Source organism: Artemia franciscana, chromosome 3 (genome assembly GCF_032884065.1).
Source record: "Artemia franciscana chromosome 3, ASM3288406v1, whole genome shotgun sequence".
NCBI lineage: Eukaryota > Metazoa > Arthropoda > Branchiopoda > Anostraca > Artemiidae > Artemia > Artemia franciscana.
This window is the reverse complement of record NC_088865.1, coordinates 38,914,286-38,935,889: the sequence shown is the minus strand read 5'-3', so window position 1 is coordinate 38,935,889 and position 21,604 is coordinate 38,914,286. Positions and strand designations below refer to the sequence as shown.

General features: G+C 35.6%; 1 protein-coding gene across 2 annotated transcripts in view; it reads right to left on the bottom strand.

Moving 5' to 3' along the window:
* The window catches only part of LOC136025257 (kinesin-like protein KIF11), an 86,584-nt gene extending 82,935 nt beyond the window's left edge, over positions 1-3,649 (bottom strand). For both annotated transcript variants that reach the window (XM_065701105.1, XM_065701106.1), the window contains exon 1: positions 3,557-3,649. The gene's annotated coding sequence lies outside the window, so the exon portion shown is untranslated. The remainder of the gene's footprint in view (positions 1-3,556) is intronic.
* Between the last annotated feature and the right edge of the window lie 17,955 nt (positions 3,650-21,604).

The window sequence follows — 21,604 nt, the reverse complement described above, 5'->3', positions numbered from 1 at the left end:
AAACTATTTAGCCACAAAAAAGATTAATATGCAAATTTCTTTTTAATTATTCATGTGCCAAAATCGAAAGATGCATCAATTCAAAAACGTACAGAAATTAAATAAAAATAACAAGCTTTTTTTAACTGCAAGTAAGGAGCAACAATAAAACTTAAAACGAACAGGAATTATTCCATATATGAGGGTTTGTCTCCTCCTCAACACCTCGCTCTTCACGCTAAAGTTTGTTATTATTTTAAAAAGTGGAGTTGTGACAAAGTCAAACTTTAGCAAAAAATATTAGTATGCAAATTCTTTTTAATTATTCATTTGCGGCTAGCCAAGACAAAAAAATGCATTATTTCAAAAACGTTCAGAAAATAAATAAAAGAAGCGATTTTTTTTAATTGCAAGTAAGGAGCGACATTAAAACTTAAAACGACATTAAAACTTAAAACGATCTGTTCGTTTTAAGTTTTAATGTCGCTCCTCACTTTCAGTTAAAAAAAAACTTTTTTTTTATTTAATCCCAAAAAGGATTCAATCGAAATTGTGAGATAGTCATTTTGATACCTATAGTCTAAAATTCATTTAGCATTGTTCTTAGGGTGGAAACAGCAACCCAGAGACTATAGGCAAGGATTGTAAGTCATGCCCCAAGAAATATAAGATTTTTATGGAACGGATGGTCGCATAAACTTTGGATTGGATGGATCTCCTTTATTTGGAAGTGGGAAGTTTTAGTGCCCTTTTTTAAGAGTAAGAAAGAGAATGGAGGACAATCAACCCCCAAGCCTATAATTCCCCAAAACCCGTCTGATTAAATGATTAAAATTTAAGTCAACTATTTTGTTCAGCATTGTTGAAAGGTCCAATAATTATGTCTTTAGAGATTTCAACCTCCCCACAGTCCTCAGAGCATGGGCTGTAAGTTATACAATTCGTTCATTGTGTAGATATAGTGTATGTTTTGAGAAATGTTTGGATGTTTGACCTTTACTTTCCAAGAAGACGATGGGCACTCAGGTGAGCCTTTTAGAGAATGTTGCGGGGAGTGTTGACCTGACTCAAAAGACGCTATGTTTATACTTATTGTCAAAAGGGTGTAAACTCAGGAATGCCTGAGTATATTAATGTGAAAAAATCAGGAAATGATAAGAGAGATGATCAAAAAGGGAATATTTGCCTGCTATCAATACTACTACAACTATCATTACGACTACATCCATGCTACTTCATTTACAATATTGAGGGAAAATTTGAACTAAGTCAAAACATGCTTGACCTCAAATATTACTACTGTGACTATTATTACAACTATGCCTAAGGGTATAAAGGTGAAATTTTAAAAGATTTTTTTTGGGGGGGTGAACTTAATCGTAACACCCCAACTCTTTGCAGATTCTCAAATGGGCCTAACGGCAATATCTTAGGAACAGTTTTCTGTGTGAAGTTGAAACTACCAAGGCTTGTTGTAGGGGATGTTGAACAAACCAAAAGAAAATACTTGTATACTTATGCTACTGCTTCTGCTCATACTGCTACTACTGATAATAATGCTATTGCTTTTAATGCTAATACTCCCTTCAAAGCTACTACAACTACTGCAGCAACCAAGACTAAGAAAAAAGTACCCCGATGCGCCATAGCTATCTTCCTAGAACTTTCCCATTTCTTTAAATTCTTCGTCCCCATAACTTTTACCTATCAATCATATCCAAATTTTACCCTCTTAAAAATACCCTTCCCAACTCCCACAACTGCTGACATTTACCCTTCAGTTAAAAAGAAAATCGTCTTCACCACACATCAGACAATACTTTTGACCGTCTATCTTCCTAGCTTTCCCCAAATATTTCCATCTTTAACCCACAGGCAAACTATCTATCCTCATTGAAACCACCAATTGATGTTCCTCCCTGCCCAATTTACATTTGAAATAAATTTCAATTCGTCAAGATCTGACTCCATCACTGTTGTAACTCCTGTGTCAACCTATTTAACAACCATTAACCTCCTGCTGGCCTAATATTATCACCAAAAAACGTGTTAAACAAATTTAACACTATTGTTTACTGGAGAGGACACTGTTCGCCCCTGAGTCCTCCCATAAAATCTTGGTTGGCAGTTTAGGGTAGTGCTAGTAACAGATAGGATTTTTTCTAATGGTAGCCTATTAACCCCTTCAGCAGAATTTCTTACAAACAAATGACGCTATTTGCATACCAAATGAAGTCACTCCCTACCATAGTCCCACTCTCCCCCAAGAACAGCCAGTAGAACAACATACTCGGGAAACTATAACCACTAAATGTTGAGATAGCTACTCATTTTTTTTTTACCATTATCATTTTGTTGCAATGGCCAAGGTACATGATCTTGCAACTTTGGATCATGATTTGGTCTTTATTTTTTTTTTTTTTCATGGATAATTTTATAGAACCAATTTTCCCGTCCTCAAGAATCGCGTTAATAATTGTGTAAAATGAAATAGGTCAAGAATCGCGTTATAATGAACTTTTCTTTGTCTTTGAGACGGTCAGCCGACGCCGAAGCTCCCAATTTGATAATTCACAGATGACATTCGCAATTTTGCTAGTAAAGTATTCTATTATCATCATATTTTATTGTCACCAAACTTCATCTCTCGAGTGTGTTTTATATAATAGACAGGTACCTAAAATTCAAGTTAAGCTACTTTTTGGTGTTTTAGAAAGGGTTTAGATTTTTTTTAAAATGAAACTTCAGCAAAGAATTCAGGGACAAAACATACTTTGGGAAGGTATCGCTAAGCTTTGGTAAAATTCTAGTTTAGCTACTTTTTGCTGTCTTGGAAAAGGGTTTAGTTATGAAAATGAATTCTGGGCCAAAGCCATACTCTTGGAAGGTATAGCCAAGCATCCATGTTAGCACTCTTCTGATTTCTAAGTCTCGGAAATTTGTCTACTTCACAGTTTTATACCTATTGAAACTTTGACAAAAAGACATTTTACCTTAAATTTCAGCTATTAGTTTCTTTATCTCTGGTGTTAATTCTGAAAGTCCAATTCCTGTTGTTTTGAGTAGAGTTTTAAGCCAAATTAACGAGTTCTTTTTCTAAATTTAGGAAATGTATTTGTGGGATTAAATTGTAACTCATAAATTGGGATTGAGGAAAGTTGTGAAGCTGAAAACATTTTTGTTAAGCTTAATTTAAGCAGAAGATATATTCTGAGGGTTTTCAATTTTAAAACACGAAGATTTTTAATTGTCATCCAAGGTCTGGGCCCTCTAGCAGGAGGAGTGGTGGTAGATACTTCAAAATGCCTTTCCAGGACACACTCTAGTCCTTAGACCCATCCTTGAGAATTTTATTTTCCTAACATAACTCCTTTCATAGATAGCAATTAGTAGGTAAACAAGAATCCTAGCGAACATAACATAGCTCCTTACTTTCAGTTGAATTTTTTTTTCATTTAATCACTGATCAAAAACCTATCCTTTAGCATTCATCACACAGAAAGAAGAAAAATTTAGCAAAGCGAGTGGTTTCTCTACAAAAGGAGTGCAGTATCTTGGGAGTAGATAATCCACATACCTAGAACTAATCCAATGAAAAATATTTGTCTAGTATTCCATTTTAAAATGTTTTAACACATTTTCTAGTCAACAGATGCCTTCTGAATGCCTGAATACCTTCAAGTACCTTTTCGGGTTTTGCATATCCGGCAAGAAACTCCTGCCAGAAGCACAGCTTAGATATACAATATCGATATACACACAATATATAATATCGCAATATTGTATATCTAAGCAGTGGTCACAAGGAACAAAAAATTTATAGACATATTACGGGATTTACAGGATATTACGGGATCAAACAGTTCGTGGTAACGAACTGTAGTTTAAAAATTTTAAAAAATAAGATAAAACTCGCTTAAAATTAACAAAATGAAACTTTGATGGTAGTTTGGTGTTATAGGAAAGTATGCAAGCGTAATAAATATATTTTAAGAGCAAAATAAAGAAAAAACTTGTTTGAATTTAAAAAAGTGAAGGCTTTTGGGTAATATATCAAACAGTTCGTGGTAACGAACTGTAGTAAGGAGCGACCCGGCTCAATAGTAACCAAAACTCTAAAAAATTGAATTTTGGTATCAATAGCTACATCAAAAGAATCGCATTTTAATGCTGATTTTAAATATATAAGTTTCATCAAGTTTAGTCTTACCCATCAAAAGTTAAGAGCCTGAGAAAATTTGCCTTATTTAAGAAAATAGGGGAAAACACCCCCTAAAAGTCGTAGGATCTTAACGAAAATGACACCATCAGATTCAGCGTATCAGAGAACCCTACTGTAGAAGTTTCAAGCTCCTATCTACAAAAATGTGGAATTTTGTATTTTTTGCCAGAAGACAAATCACGGGTGCGTGTTTATTTGTTTGTTTTTTTTTTTTGTTTTTTTTTCCAGGGGACATAGTATCGACCAAGTGGTCCTAGAATGTCGCAAGAGGGCTCATTCTAACGGAAATGAAAAGTTCTAGTGCCCTTTTTAAGTGACCCAAAAAATTGGAGGGCATCTGGGCCCCCTCCCACGCTCATGTTTTTCCCAAAGTCAACGGATCAAAATTTTGAGATAGCCATTTTGCTCCGCATAGTTGAAAACCGTAATAACTGTGTCTTTGGGAATGACTTACTCCCCCACAATCCCTGGGGGAGGGGCTGCAAGTTACAAACTTTGACCAGTGTTTACATATAATAATGGTTATTGGGAAGTGTACATACGTTTTCTGGGGGATTTTATTTTGTTTGGGGGTGGGGCTGAGGAGAGGGGGCTATGTTGGAGGATCTTTCCTTGGAGGAATCTGTCATGGGGGAAGAAAAATTCAATGAAAAGGGCGCAGGATTTTCTAGCATTACTATAAGAAAACAATAAAAAATAAACATGAAAACTTTTTTCAAATGAAAGGAAGGAGTAGCATTGAAACTTAAAACGAACAGATATTATTACGAATATAAGGGGTTCTAATAATACTTTAGCATAAAGAGCAAGGTATTTAGGAGGAGATAAATACCTCGCTCTTTATGCTAAAGTATTTTTAGTAATTTCAACTATTTATTCTACGGCCTTTCTGATTCAGGGGTGATTCTTAAAGAATTGGGACAAAACTTACGATTTAGTGTAAAGAGCGAGGTATTAACGAGGGTACAAACCCCCTCGTATACATAACACAAATACACGGTTATGAAAGTTTGTTACGTAAGTTAATTCTTATGTTACGTATATTTTTTACTAATAAAAACGTTCGTTAAAAATTAAAAGTTCTAGTTGCCTTTTTAAGTAACCGAAAAATTGGAGGGCAACTAGGCCTCCTTCTCCATCCCTTATTTCTCAAAATCGTCTGATCAAAACTAAGAGAAAGCCATTTAGCCAATAAAGAATTAATATACAAATTTCATTTTAATAATTTATGTGCTGAGAGCCAAAACCAAACACGCATTAATTCAAAAACGTTCAGAAATTAAATAAAAAAAAAACTAATTTTTTTAGCTGAAAGTAAGGAGCGACATTAAAACTTAAGACGAACAGAAATTACTCCGTATATGAAATGGGTTGTCCCCTCCGCAATCCCTCGCTCTTTACGCTAAAGTTTGACTCTTTGCCACAATTCTACTTTTTAAAACAATTAAAAGCTTTAGCGTAAAGAGCGAGGGATTGCGGAGGGGACAACCCATTTCATATACGGAGTAATTTCTGTTCGTTTTAAGTTTTAATGTCGCTCCTTACTTTCAGCTAAAAAAATTAGTTTTTTTTATTTAATTCTCAATAAAAGAGAACTGTGGACGAGTATAATGGCATTAATCCATCTCCAATGCATTCTGTTGATCTGGCCTACAACCAAATTTCCAACTTAATTTTTATGATTAATTAACGGGAGTGAAGATCGAAAAAAGGATTTTACAAAAAGATAGTTTTTTTTCGGGGAGTACAAAAGAATAACTTAAGAGACCCACCAAAAATTTGTTCTCCCCCCCCCCTTGAAACGGCCTTGTCAGGTGTCTCTGTGATATGGCTCGGACGGCTGAAAAAGCTTAGAGCACAATTAACACAAAACAAAGCTACTTTTTTCGGCAGAATGTACTTTCATATTGTTAACACAGACATGTATTGTGTTAAAAACAATAACAAGTAAAATAATAAGGGATTTATCTAAAACAGTGAAATTATTTATGTCTTACATGAAAATTTTGGCTCTATAACCAAGAACCGCCGCCAGCAAACCATATAATAATAAGAATAATTTATTTTAAACCCTCTTTACATACATAACATGCACTTAGATGAGTACAAATACACAAAAAATAAAAAAATGAAAACAGAAACAATAAACAAAAAAGACTAAAAAAAAGCAAACAATATCTCAGCTGCTTAAGCAGCACAATTAAGTGGAAAGTCGACAATATTTTCTCGACGCTTGTAGAACCTATTCACAAGCTGTTTTATTTTTTGGAACTATCGAAAACGCCATATATACTCGAAATGTTCTGGTTTCGGGCCCAGAGCGGCAATTGCAGAAAATATTTGCAAAAATGGAAGAAAAAAATCTAATTTTCTTCCGCTCAGGTATTGGTCCACAAAGGGACCAAGAAGAAGACATGTGGTGCAAAAAAAGTGTTGTAAAGTCTTCCCAGGGCTATTTTGTGAAACTTGCCAGCGAGTAGTCCGTACGATTTTCCAATAAAGACTATTTTAACTGTATGAAAATAAATTACTATGGGAGGGTCAAAATAAAGGTTAAAAAAGATTTAATGGAGATACTTTAAAGCAAAAACCAGATTTTGCATAACTGATTTGCAGATTTTTTTAAAAATTCCTTACCAGCCAGGACTCGGCTGCAGAAAGAAATAGATCCTCTCTAATTGTAGATAAGGAATCTGTTTACAGATCTTAATTAATATGCTCTAAAGCACAAAAAGACTATGTATCAAAGAATTGAAGAATCACTTATAACCAAGGAAAGGGTTGAGTAGGGAATGGGTTCTCTAAGCTCAAATTACGAGTAAGTCCTCGGACCGTTATGGGGTTAAGAAGTCCGTCGTAACCAGGAATGACCTCTTGGAGAGAATAGGCTTACCAATGAACTTACCTTAGTTCAGTACTGAACTAACTCTTGTCGAGGCAAGACATCTCTTTTACTTCGTAATATTTCTGTTAACTGTGGCTTGTTTTACATCAATTACTGCATTGTTAATTCCGGGGCCCCTCTTATTTGGATTTATGAAGAAAGGGGCCCATGCCTGTAAGTTTCTTTGATATGTCAGTTTGATGAGTTGAGGAAAGAAGCGAGCGTACTGTATATTTAGCAATATATTAATTACCGATATAATATAATTATCGATGTCTGTCTCGAAAAAGTATTTCGATGAGCGTATTGACGACTTGAAGCAATTGATTGAAATTATTCGTAGGGAGAATGCAGCGTTAAAAAAGAAAACACTGACTTGAAATCTGCACTTGTTGCAGTTAAAGACCAGTGTTTAAGAACCGAATTGTACGCTAAGCGCAAGAATCTTCTTATCCATGGGATACCCAACAAGGAAAATGAAAACATTGAAGAAACTGTTAATGATTTTTTATCAGAAATGTCGATACGGAACTACAGGGATATTAAGTTTACGGCCATCTATAGACTTAGAAGTAAGGCTAAACGTCCCATCAGACAAAACTCGCGCCCGGCATCGGACCCTATTCTTGTATCTGTTTTAAATCTTCGACATAAGGATAATATTATGGCTAGTGTTGGTAATCTAAGAAATACGGGGAAAAGCGTCAGTATTGACCTTCCATTCGAATTGGCTAAACGTCGGAAAGAGCTTCTGAGTACGGCTTATAATTTAAGAAATTGTTAAGTTCCCTCCGATAAAGTGTTTCACACAAAGGTGGTTCAAAAAGGGACTAGATTATGGCTAGAATCCAAAAAGACTCCTAGTTCCAACTGGATCAAGGTTGGTGACGCATGCTACGACCCGTTTACCCTAGTTTCCCCCTCGGCCAATACTGATTTTGATTCTGACGCATGATCATTAGCGAGTGCTCGCTTCCACTCTATATATTATATATAAAAAAAATGCTGTTCTTTATTGTTGTTTGTCTTATTGTATTTTTCCCTTTTATTTTTCATTCTTTTCCCTCAGTGTTTACACCTTCCTGTGCTATTTTACTTGTCATTTTCTTTTTGTTTCAGATCAAAATAATCAAGTTCGTGTCTTAGACTTTTTACTTGGGAATGTTAAGCAGTTGACGTCACTGGTGTTCACGCGACTACAGCATGACTCTCGATCACCTGTATTAGTAAGTAATTATGGTTAATTTTGATTCTCCGTTGGGGATTAACGCCAACATAACATTAGAGAGATTAAATGATAATGAAATTAAGAGTGTTAATTTTAATGAAATTATAAATAATCCGGTTGGTAAAGCCCCCAATACGAGTTTTGATGAAAATTTTGTGAATATTATTGATAGCGTGTTTGTGGAGGAGCTAAGATTTTGGGGCTCCGGAGCTCGGTGGGGCGATGTTTTTCCGGTTGTGTATCTTAACATTCAGGGCCTAAATTCTTCATTCGACGATAGTCAATTATTATGTAGGGATTCGTGCCCAGCAATTATCGGTCTCTGTAAAAGATTTTTGAATGAGAATAATCAGGTACTTTTGGATATCCCCGGTTATATGTCGATTTTTCTTAACCGTAAGATGGGCAAAAAAGATGGACTCGGATTTTACATCCAAAATAATTTTCAGGCTATACTAAGACATGATTTATGCATAAATAATGAAAAAATATTTGAGTCACTTTTTATTGAAATCCCAATTAACGCTAAGAAAAGGGTAATAATTGGCGAAGTATATCGTTCTCCAAGCGGATCTGTGACTGAATTTCTTGAAACATTAGATGACGTTCTTAGGAAAGTTCTAACTGAAAAATATGAAGTTATATTGATCGGTGACTTTAACCTTGACCTTACGAAATCGTCGTCTAGGCAGGCTTCTAATCTCTTGTCTTTACTAATTTCGTACGGTTTAGCTCCTTGTATAAACATACCGACAAGGATTTCAAACCAGTCAGCAACGTTAATTGACAATATTTTTTCATCGCTTCACTCCATTAGGAATGAAGTACTGCTTTCTGACATTTCCGACCATTTGCCAGTTTCAGCCCTGTTTCAAGTCCTCCAAAATCCACAAAAATTAGTCCCCCAGGATAAACCGAGATTTTGCTGCTCACCAGTGGAGCTGGATAGACTGAAAGAAGGTCTTGGTACATATAAATGGGACTTTTCTCTACCAGAAAATATTAGTTTAGGCAATTATAATGACATATTCGGCCGGTTTTATGACACTGTTAAGGAAAAATTCACGTCTTATTGTCTAAAAGCTCCTTTAAATAATCCTCGATCAAAAAGATCAACACCTGTAGCTCCATGGTTAACATCTGGAGTCCTAAAATCAATAAAAAGGAAGCAGAACCTTTGGAAGGAGTACAAAAAAAGACCAAATAAGGCCAAGTTAGAAGCATTTAAGTTGTACCGTAATTTTCTGAAATCAATTATTCACAGAGCTAAAACAGTATATTTTACAAAAAGATTTGTTGATTGCGGTAAAAATATAAAAAAGACGTGGGACGTGATTAAGGAAGTTAGTCGGCCGTCCATGAAACCAGAAGGTCTGCCTAAGTCTCTCATTGTAGATGATCAACTTGTAACAGAAAAAGGCCAAATTCGACATCATATGAATAAATTCTTTGCGGAGATAGGGAAAAAAACTGCTAATAGCGTTTCTTATTCCTCTGTGTCACAGTCTTGGAAGCAGTTCTTAGGTCCCTCGTGCTTGAAATCAATGGTTCTTGGGGAGGTTACGGTGCAGGAAATTAGAAATATTGTTCTGTCTTTAAAGAATTCTTCAGCAGGTTTCGACCAAATTTCTGCTAAAGTAATTAAACATATTCTTCCATTGATTATCATCCCAATTTACCATTTGATTAATAGGTCATTTGAACTAGGAGTATTTCCCCAACGTCTTAAACTTGCTCGTGTTATAGCTTTCTTTAAAGGAGGTGACAGAAAGGACCCTGGGAACTACAGACCGATCTCTCTTCTGTCAGTGTTCTCTAAGATATTTGAAAGAGCAATGCTCAAACGTCTGGTGAAATTTCTTGAAGCTAATTTTTTTTTCCATCAGCATCAGTTTGGGTTTCGCGCAAAGTATTCTACAGAACATGCTTGTAATAGACTTCTCAGTTTATACGACGATCTTTAGATTCTAATCTTATTCCTGCAGCCATTTTTCTTGATGTAAAGAAAGCTTTTGACAGCCTTACACATAAGATTCTCATTGGAAAACTTTGTCATTTTGGTGTCCGTGGGGAAGCATTGTCTTGGTTCTCGTCATACCTAACTGACAGATCTATCGCCACAGAAGTTACAGACGAAAAAAATCCAATTGAATACGGAGTACCCCAAGGTTCTATTCTTGGGCCAACCCTCTTCCTCATATATGTGAACGATCTCTACCGACTTTTTAACACCCCAATTAACAATGTTTGCTGTGGATTGTGTCACAAATCTTACTCTCAGAGTACGTTGGTGTTCACACCTAATAGTCAAGAAGAATTAATAGCATTTGTAGATGACACTACTTTAGGTGCTGCAGCTCTGGATGAATCATCCCTTATTCTATAGCTTCAAGCAATGACTGAGAAAATACTCTTTTGGTTTGACATAAATCAACTAACTTTAAATGTAAAAAAAGTCCTACCTTCTTATTTTTTCTCGTAAAGGTGTGAGCTGCCCCACAATTACTGAGCTTCATACACCAAGAGGCTCCATAAGTCGTCCCCCGGATCGATATGTGCGATTCCTGGGAGTTCTTTTGGATGAAAATTTGTCATTTAAGTGGCATGTTCAAATAATAAGAGTGAAAATTTCCCGTGGACTTGGGATCATCCGAAAATTAAAACGTTTATTCCCTTTCCCTATCCTCCGTCTTTTATACTTTTCTCTGATTTACCCTTATATATGTTACTGTTCGGCTGTGTGGATGTCCACATTTCCCTCGGTACTTGCTCCTATTCACAATCTTTATGAGAAAGCGGCAAGAATTCTCCAGTCGGCTACACACACTCCTCTTGACCTCCTCAAAATTAAAGATATTTATGTTTTATCTCTATCTTCGTTGGCATATCAATATTTCCAGGGAGATCTCCCATGTTGTTTTGTTCTCTTCCTTACATATTGAGTTGATTTCTTTTCCTTACATATTTATATTTAGATGTTGTTTAGTATGTTTATGGCAACTTTTTATGATTCTTTATTTATTGTATGTCGTTTCCCAAATAACGAGCCATTAGGCCCTTTGGGATATTGTTTTTGTTATTGTTATTTTATGAAAATAAATAGAACTTGAACTTGAATTGTAAACAAAGAGTGAGCTTTCCAATGTCAAATAGGCAGTGTGCTTGATATAAAAAAAAATCGAAATAAAAAAGCAAGCTTTTGTTCAAATGAAAGTAAAGAGCAACATTAAAATTTAAAATGAACAGAAGTGAATCAGTGTTTAAGGAAAGCTGCACTTCCTCGACCACCTGCTCTTTACGCCAAAGGCTTTTAGTCCTTTACTGAAAATATTTGAGAGTAATCAATATATTATAGTTAATGGGAACATGGGAACCAAATTTCCTTTAAAACATTTGAAAAGAAAATTTTATTGTCTAAAGAAAAAGCCCATAAATGAGCTCTCCCATTATAAGACATTGCCAAACAAATGCTTCTCATTCTGCTCCTTGTCTACTTGTGGTGGAACAGTGGGGACCTGAAATCCTTATAGGCCTAGGGGAACTTTGAATACCTAGGGCACAACGAGTGAAACTTTAGTGCAAGAACAACACGCTGAGGAGGACCCTTAATTATTGAAGAATATCTGATCGTTTTGAGTTTTAACCTCACTCTTCGTGTTTGTTTAAAAAATGACTTGTTGACTAAACTTATTTAGGTTTTTAGACCACCGTCTAAATTTTTGAAAAGACTCTGTATATCAGTTGTGCAAAATCTGGTTTTTGTGCAAAAGTGGCTCTACTAAATCTTTTTAACCTTTCTTTTGATCCTTCCATGGTAATTTCTTTTCATGCAATTAAAATAGGCTTTATATAGCTATAAAGCTGTCTTGCTACAGTATTAGCCAATTCATTCAGAACCAATTTTCCTTACCTTATTTTTTTTATAGATTGTAACTTCACGTTCAGTCGGAAAATTATTGACATGAACACATGTATAATGTTTAACTCATTATATGTTTAATGTTTTTTCTGTTTACGCTTCACCTTTTTAAGCCTCGCAATGGCCAATTTTGTCAAAAAGTTTAACTTGTTGATTAAACTGAAACATACTCAAGAATTACGCTTAGCTAGATCTCAGAAAACTGGCTTCATAACAACAAAGACAAGTGACGGGTGTACGGTACATTAGACTTGTATGATTTGGGCTATATATTTGCATATTAGGGGGGGGGGGTTAGTTTAGGTTATGCTAGGTTAGGGTTGTTGTCCAAATACTTTACTCTTTCCCTCGCCTCCCCCCCCCCTAATGTGCAAATATATAGCCGAAATTATATTAATATATAAACTCAAGGTAATATGAAGGTTTTTTTCATTAGGATCAACCTAACTTAACTCCTTCGTTGTGTTTCGTTTTTTAACAAGTACCCCAGTAGCTATTATCTGTGCTTAAATGTATTTTCGATTGAATTTTGCCTCCTGAGTCTCTTGACATTTCTTCAAAAGTGATCTTAATGACCAAAGTAAAGAAACGAGTTTTCTGACTTGTTTCGCAATATTTTTAGTTGCGTAATTTTAACCCAGGTAGTTTAATTTGTTCGAAAAGCTTTGAAGGATTCTGTATTGGATTCTGATTATACATTAAATAAAAACAATTATAGTTTTTTAAACTGAAAGTAAGGAGTTATATTAAAACTTAAAACCGACAGAAATTACTCCGTATGTGAAAGGGGCTGTTCCCTCCTCAAAGCCCCTCTCTTTACGCTAAAGTTTGGCTATTTCTCTCAACTCTACTTTTAAAACAGTAAAAAACTTTAGCGTAAAGTGCGGGGCGTGGAGGAGGGAACAGCGCCTTTCATATACGGAGTAATTTCTGTTCGTTTTAAGCTTTAATATCGCTCCCTTACTTTCAGTTTAAAAAAGACTTTTTATTTAATTTCTGAACATTTTTGAATTAATGCATGTTTTGATTTTGGCTCTGCACACATGAATAATTAAAACGAAATTTACATTTTTTTTTTTTTTTTTTTTTTTTTTTTTGCTAAATGGCTTTCTCATAGTTTTGATTGGACGATTTTGAGAAAAAAGGAGCGGGGGAGTAGGCCTAGTTACCCTCCAGTTTTTTGGTTACTTAAAAAGGCAACTAGAACTTTTAGTTTTTTTTTACAAACGTTTATATTAGTAAAATATACGTAAATTACGAATTAACTTGCGTAAGGAACTTCTATGTTCGTATATTTTTACTGCGTATATGAGGGGGTTCGCCCCCTCGTCAATACCTCGCTCTTTAGACTAAAGCTTAAATTTTGTCCCAATTTCTTAAGAATGACCCTTGAATCACTAAGGGCGTAGAATAAATAGTTGAAATTAACTAAAGTATTTACTAAAAATACTTTTGCGTAAAGAGCGAGGTGTTAGGAGGAGGTGATCCCCTCATATGCGTAATAATTTCTGTTCGTTTTAAATTTTAATGCTGCTCCTTACTTTCAGTTGAAAAAACTTTCAAATTTATTTTTCATTTTTTCTTTAAATGCTAGAAAATCCTGCTCCCCCTTCATGGAAATTTTCTTCCCCCGTGATAAACTCCTCCATGGAAAGTTCCCCCACATAACCCCTTCCCCCAACCAAAAAAATCCCCCTGAAAACGTCTGTACACTTCAAAATAACCATCACTATATGTAAACATTGGTCAAAGTTTGTAACTTGTAGACCCTCCCACGGGGACTGTGGGGGAGTAAGTCTTCCCCAAAGACATAGGTATTAGGTTTTTCGACTATGCTGAATAAAATGGCTATCTCAGAATTTTGATCCTGTGACTTTGGAAAAAAATGAGCGTGGGAGGGGGCCAAGGTGTCCTCCAATTCTTTTTGGCTACTCAAAAAGGGCACTAGAACTTTTAATTTCTGTCGAATGAGCCCTCTCGTGACGTTCTAGGACCACTGGGTCGATACGATAACCCCTGAAAAAAAAACGAAAAAACAAACAAACAAATAAACACGCATCCGTGATCTGTCTTGTGGCAAAAAATGCAAAATTCCATATTTTTGTAGATAGGAGCTTGAAACTTTTACTGTAGGGTTCTCTGATACGCTGAATCTGATGGCGTGATTTTCGTACCTGGTATTTGCAGATTCAGTTTAATATGGCCTTTACTTTTCTTTGAAAATCTTCTTTTTCGGGAAAGTTCTTTTTTAATTAATTTTGTTCGTTTTTGACTGCAAAAATTTTTAAGTTTTTTGAAAATGCCTGATTTCTAAATAATTTTTTTTAAACATCAAACTTTCATCGAAGTATCAAAACTAGTGTCAAAGTACCGTGGTACAACAGTTCGCGGTAACGAACTTTAGTAAGGAGCGACCCGGCTCATTAGTAACCGAAATTCTAAAAAGCAGAATGTCAATACCGATAGTTACATCAAAAGAATCGAATTTTGATGCTTCTTTTAAAGTTTCGTCAAGTTTAGTCTTACCTATCAAAGTTATGAGCCTGAGAAAATTAGCCTTATTTTGAAAAATAGAGGGAAACACCCCTTAGAAGTCATATAACCTTAACTAAAATCATACCATCAGATTCAGCGTATCAGAAAACCCTACTGTAGAAGTTTCAAGCTCATATCTACGAATGTGGATTTTTTTTTTTTTTGCCACAAGAAATTGTTTTTTTTTTTTTTTTTCAGGGAGGATCATATCGACCCAGTGGTTCTAGAATGTCGCAAGAGGGTTCACTCAACGGAAATTAAAAGTTCCTGTGCCCTTTTTAAGTGATCAAAAAATTGGAAGGCACCTAGGCCCCCTCCCATGCTCATTTTTTCCCAAAGTCACCGGATCAAAATTCTGAGACAGCCATTTTATTCAGCATAGTCAAAAAACCTAAAAACTGTGCCTTTGGGGACAACTTACTCCCCCACAGTTTTCTTGGGAGGGGCTGCAAACTACAAATTTTGACCAGTGTTTACGCATAGCAATGGTTATTGAGAAGTGTAAAGACACTTTCAGGGGGACTTTCTTGGTTGGGGGGTGAGGGGAGGGGGTTATGTGGGGTATACTTTCCATGGAGGAATTTGTCATGGGGGAAGAGAATTTCCATGAAGGGGGAGCAGGATTTTTTAGCATTTTTTTTTAAAGAGCAATGAAAAAATAAATATGAAAAAGCTTTTTAAACTGAAAGTAAGGAGCAACATTAAAACTTAAAACGAACAGAAATTGTTACGCATATGAGGAGTTTACCTCCTCCTAATGGCTCGCTTTTACGCTAATGTAATTTTATTAATTTCAACTATTCACTCTACGGCCTTTGTGATTCAGGGGTCATTCTTAAGGAATTAGGACAAAAATTAGGCTTTAGTGTAAAGAGCGAGGTATTGACGAGGGGACGAACCCCCTCATATACGCAGTAAAAACTTGTGAATTTAGAAGTTCGTTACGTAAGCTAATTCGTAAGTTATGTATATTTTTACTAATAAAAATGTTCGTAAAATAAAAAGTTCTAGTTGCCTTTTTAAGTAACCAAAAAATTGGAGGGTAACTAGGCCTACTCCCTCGCTCCTTTTTTTTCTCAAAATCGTCCGATCAAAACTATGAGAAAGCCATTTAGCCAAAAAAAAAAATAATAATTAATATGCAAATTTCGTTTTAATTATTCATGTGCGGAGAGCCAAAATCAAAACATGCATTGATTCAAAAATGTTCAGAAATTAAATAAAAAAACTAGTTTTTTTTTACTGAAAGTAAGGAGCGATATTACACTTAAAACGAGCAGAAATTACTCCATATATGATGGCTGTTTCCTCCTCAACGCCCCGCTCTTTACGCTAGAGCTTTTTACTGTTTTAAAAAGTAGAGTTGAGAGAAAGAGTCAAACTTTATCGTAAAGAGCGGGGGGCTAAGGAGGGAACAGCCCCTTTCATATACGATGTAATTTCTGTTCGTTTTAAGTTTTAATATCGCTCCTTACTTTCAGTTACAAAAACTTTTTTTTTTTATTTAATCCTTATAAAAATTGGATCAAAAGAACTTAGAACTAATTATTAGTTTTCTTAATTAGTTAATAGGTTAGTATTTGATTGCATAAATAGTTAGCAATTACTTTTCATTCAAAGCCAGAAACATATTTATTTGGCCTTTGAACTATTTTGGACAGAATGAATATCTAAAAAATTTTACCGTATGCCCTTTGGGAAAGTGGGGCGTGGTCTGATTGCCCATTGATCACTTTTGACTCTTAAAAGAAGAACCAAAATTTTCAATATCTGATCAAATAAGCCCCCTCCAATATTAATAATACCACCCCTTTCACAAAAAAAACGTATATTCTAATAATGGGCAAATTACACCAAGTTACAATCCTTTTTCTGGAAGCTATGGAGGATTTTTTAGTTCCTAAGTTTGTAGCAATTTGAATTTAGGACTATTTTGAACAAAATGGCTATATCAAAATTTTTATAAGATGAATTTTTATATAATTTTTATAAGGGGAAAAGGCTCAAGGGGGTAGGGCTTGTTACTTTTTAATCATTTTTGATTCTTAAAAAGGGCACAATAAATTTCGATTTCTGAATGAATGAACTTCCTCCAACGTTTATACGACCAAGCCTTCCGTAGAAGCTTTATATGTTAACGATTGGCTGCTTGTATAACTTACAGCTCTTTTCCTGTTGGCTTGGGGGGGGGGGTTGAAACCTGTAACCATAGCTATTTGACATTAGTACGATTTTGAACAAAATGGCCAACTCAAAATTTTGATTGAAAGCGTTTAGAAAAAAGGTGTGGGTGTGTTGCTTACCGTCTGATTACTCTTGAGTTTTAAAAATGAATCTAGAACTTTCAGTTTAAATCAAATGAAGCTTTTCCGAATTCTATACGATTACCACTTCGATAAAAACCTTATATATGAAAAATGGACAACTTGCATGCTTACAGTCCTTGCCCTGGGTGCAATAATAGGTTTTGTCAACCCCCGAGGAATATTTTTTTTTAATTACTTCACCTCTTGACTATTTCGGACATAATGGCCATTTCAAAATTTTTATTGGATACGTTTGGGGAAAGAGGGCGTACCCTCCAATCACATTTGTCTCTTAAAAAGGGCATAAGAAATTATTATTTCCAATTTAAATAGCTCCCTCCAAAATTTATAATACCATCCCTTGCATATGAAGTGCTTTTGGAGAAAAAATTCAGCCTTACGGCCTTTGGGTTGGTGGTGAAAGGCTAGTTGCCATCGGATCACTTTTAACTCTTAAAAAGGGAACTAAAACTTTTCTGTAAAAAACTTTGTTTACCCCGGGGCATAAGTTACAGCCCCTCCTCCGAGTTGGGAGGGGGGGTATGTGGACCCCGAAGTTTTTCAGTTGTGGACCAACTGATCTTTGGAATATCTAAAAAAAGTACTATCTCAAAATTTTGATCGAACGCATTTGGAGAAAAGGAGGGGGGTATGCCCGCCTATCACTTGATGACTTTTAAAAAGGTAATTAGAAATTTCAAGTTCCAATCAAATGAGCCACCTCTTATGTTTATACGATCACCCCTTATAATAAACTTTATCTGCCCCTGGGGCATAACTTACAACACTTCCCCCAGGCTCTGGGGGGTGTTTTGACCCCTGAGTTTTTGTTGTTTGATCTTTAAACTATTTTGAACAAAATGCCTATTTCTAAATTTTGATCAGATGTATTTGGGAAAAAGGGGCTCGGGGGGCTAGTTGTCCCCCGATCACTTTTCATTCTTAAAAAGGTCACTAGAAATTCTTAATTACAATCGAAAGGGCCGCCTTCAATATTTATACTACCATCCTCTTTATAAAAACTTTATATATCCCCGGGGTATAATTTACAACACTTGCTCCCAGGTTTTGGTGTTCTGTGTTATCCCTGGAGTCATTGTAATATGATCTTAGGTCTATTTTTAACAAAATGGCTATATAAAAATTTAATCGGACGCATTTCAGATATCGCTTGACTCTTAAAAAGCGAACTAGAACTTAATTTTTAATCAAATGAGCCCTCTCTGAAGTTTATACTAGCACCCCTTCTCTAAGAACCATATGTGCCCCAAGGGCGTAACTTACAGCGCACTCTCCCGGACCCTGGGGGTTGTGTTGACCCTGGAGTTTTTGTTACATGATCTTTGAACTATTTTTAACAAAATAGTTTTCTCAAAATTTTTATCGGATGTATTTGGAGAAAAAAGGGCTTGAGGGAGGCAAGTTGCCCTCTGATATCTTTTAACCCGCAAAAAGTGAACTGGAGCTTTAATTTTCTAATCAATTGAGCCCTCTCTGGAGTTTGTACGAGCATTTCTTCTACAAGAACCATATATTCCCCGAGGGTGTATCTTACAACGCCTGTCCCCATACCCTGGGGGGCTTTGTTGACCCCGGAGTTTTTATTATATAATCTTTGAACTTTTTTAACCACATGGGTATGTCAAAATTTTTATCGGGTATATTTGGGGAAAAAGGGTGTTGGGGACTAGTTGTTTTCCGATCAATTTTGACTCATAAAAAGGGCAATAGAACTTCTGATTTCGAATCAAATGAGCTCTTCTGAAGTTTATGCGACAACCCCTTCCATTAGAAGTGTCTTTGGGAGAAAATAAAAATAAATAATGGCCTTTACTTTTGGCAGCAATATAGCGTTGCCTCTGAAAGCGCACAAAATACAAAACTTAGTACTAGAAATAAGTCAACTGAATGGAAGATGTGGAAAGAACTACGGGGATCGTGCAATTTTGAAACATTGCGTCTGAAACCCCTTCTCCTCGTGGTATTTAACTCTGATACTCAATTCGTGTTATGGATACTCAGCTGCGAAAAAAATATTTTTATTTATGCACATCATATACTAAGTGAAAAATGGTTGCTGACTTTAGTGGATCAAATAAGACGAAGTATTAGCCATAACAACGGATCAAAGCAAATATATGTCGATTAATTCCAGATTTGCCTCTCACTTAATCAGACTATCTGTCTTAGCTTTTTCTACGGTTAGCAATGGCTTGACGCCCACAACTGTTCGATTTTAATTTAAAAAAAAAAAAAAGTTGCCAGTTGTGTTCTTTCCAGCCAACCAATCATGCCCTTTGAATATTTTTCTTTTCCTAGATATCCATTCACCCTTTCTTTTTACCGAGAGAACCTTGATCTCATTATTCGAAAAGTAAAATGGTATTGAATATCTTCCTGGTGTGGTGATGAAACAACAAGTGGTCTTTTTTCCGGTTACTATACTAAGAAAGTTCATTTTTCACGTTAACCGTCGCATTTCGCGAGAGTTGGAGCCCATTCCTTCTATTTTCTCCCCTTCACCTTTGCTTAATTGTCTTCAAACAGTAGCCTACGGTGTCTTCAATCTCGCTAGGAGAATCCTTTAGACTTTTTTCTCCTTCCTTGTCATTCTATTTTTGAAACGTGTATCCCAACTTCTGTCCACATATGCAAACTAAAGAGTAGAGTCGATTTGTTTGGCGAAGGAGGATCGATCCTAGATTAAGAGGGATTTTGGGCCCATTTTAAGCACATATACAATATTTCTCCTTGGTGATTTGAGAAAATAGTCAACAAAAAGTACATAATTGGGAGACCAAAAAAGTTGTGTGATAGTTGCAAAATTTGAGTAGGCTGGATCTGGAGGTATTTCCATTACTCCCTAGATCTATATAAATATCCCCTTTTTGGTATTTGCTTTTGGAAAAAAGAAAAAATTGCCCTCTCCCTCTGTATTTTCAAAAATTACCTTTTTTGTATATTCATTAAAAAAAAGATTTCTGTCCCCTCCTACTTTTTCGTGAATTGATTCCCCTGGGTATCTGCCTAGTCTGCATATTTACACCCGATACCCTAATATTGGTATTGCCTGGTATACTTTTCTGAATATTCGTATGTTTCAAGTATGTAGGCAAAGGGGGGGGGGTACTTTGGATCACTCAACCAAAGGGATATCCATATTGTTACGATTTCCTCCCAACGATATGCTGGGAGGAGATGGGTGTCGAGAAATTCCTTGCACCTCCTTCGCCACTGAATATACTCTTGTGCATGTGACTGTTGGGAGACCTTAAACAGTGGCCGGGTGTTACCACCCGCCTAATCCCAGTTTGAGCGATAGGGAGGTCGGTTTATTGTTGTGTTGTTTTCTCCCACAATCCATTTGTTTTGTCTGGATCTTCTCCCACAATCACAAGCATTTTTATATTGTCTTTTTTTAAACTTGTTGATTAATTTTGTGTATTTCTTGCAGGTTTCTTTGAAGGTACAATGCAGGCATCTTTACTACTGTCGCTATAGTCAGTGTGCTCCATCTCCACCTGTTATATTAATATGAGAAGTTTTATTAATAATTTTGGGTTAGATATTGGTAAGTACCATTGCTCAAAATCTTATGGGGGATCTGGAGATTTTCCAAAATTAATTGATTTAAAAAGAAAAACGTTGATTAAAAAAAAACGATTTAAAAAGGGATTATATCCTCATGTTTGCAGAGATAGCTGTAAGTTGGTAAAGAGCAAATCACGGCCCATAGTTGCCAAAGCTTAAAAAAATATTTTGAAAAAATTCTGTTTGGTGAGAAAAAAATCGACATTTGACATGATTAAGCAATGGTAACTATAATTTCAACGTCATTTTTGCTCAAAATGGGTCAAAATACTTTGAAATACAAATTCTAAAATAGTCAATCCATTGTTCATGGTCTAAAACCTTTAACGGGAAGTTTTGAGCCCTTCCTTCTTAAAGAAAAGAGAAAGAACGTTGAAAGCCTTGATTATGGCTGGACGGTTTTTAAAACTGGGTATAATAAATTGAGTATTTTTGCTAGATTTGAATGAAGCAGGCTATCAAAAGGACTGACAAACAGATCTTGGTAATTAACAATAAGTGAAAAAAAAACATTTAGCTATAATTGTTAGCATTATATAGATTTTTAGGTATCAACTTTTTTCTCAATAGGGCTAGGAGGATACTTTACGATTGCCGGGAGATGTTTTATGGCTACATTTTACAAAAACTAGTACCTATTATAAATCCGTCTTCATAACTCATTTGTAAAGAGTCGTACTGTCATACGGCACTTTGGCTGCAATTTCTTGAGTAGAAATGGCAGCAGAAAGATAGGGAGGCATAGCTAGTGTACTATTGTAACCTTTAAGATGGGGCGTCCTTGATCCGAGGTTTACAACCCCCCTCTTTTATATTCCCTCTCCCACCCCGTTAGTAAGTGAAAACTAAAAAAAAAAACTATATTGTCATTAAAATTTCATTCACTTATTTCCACCTTTATGAAAATGATTGAATTTTTATGTGTAAATCTGAAAGATCG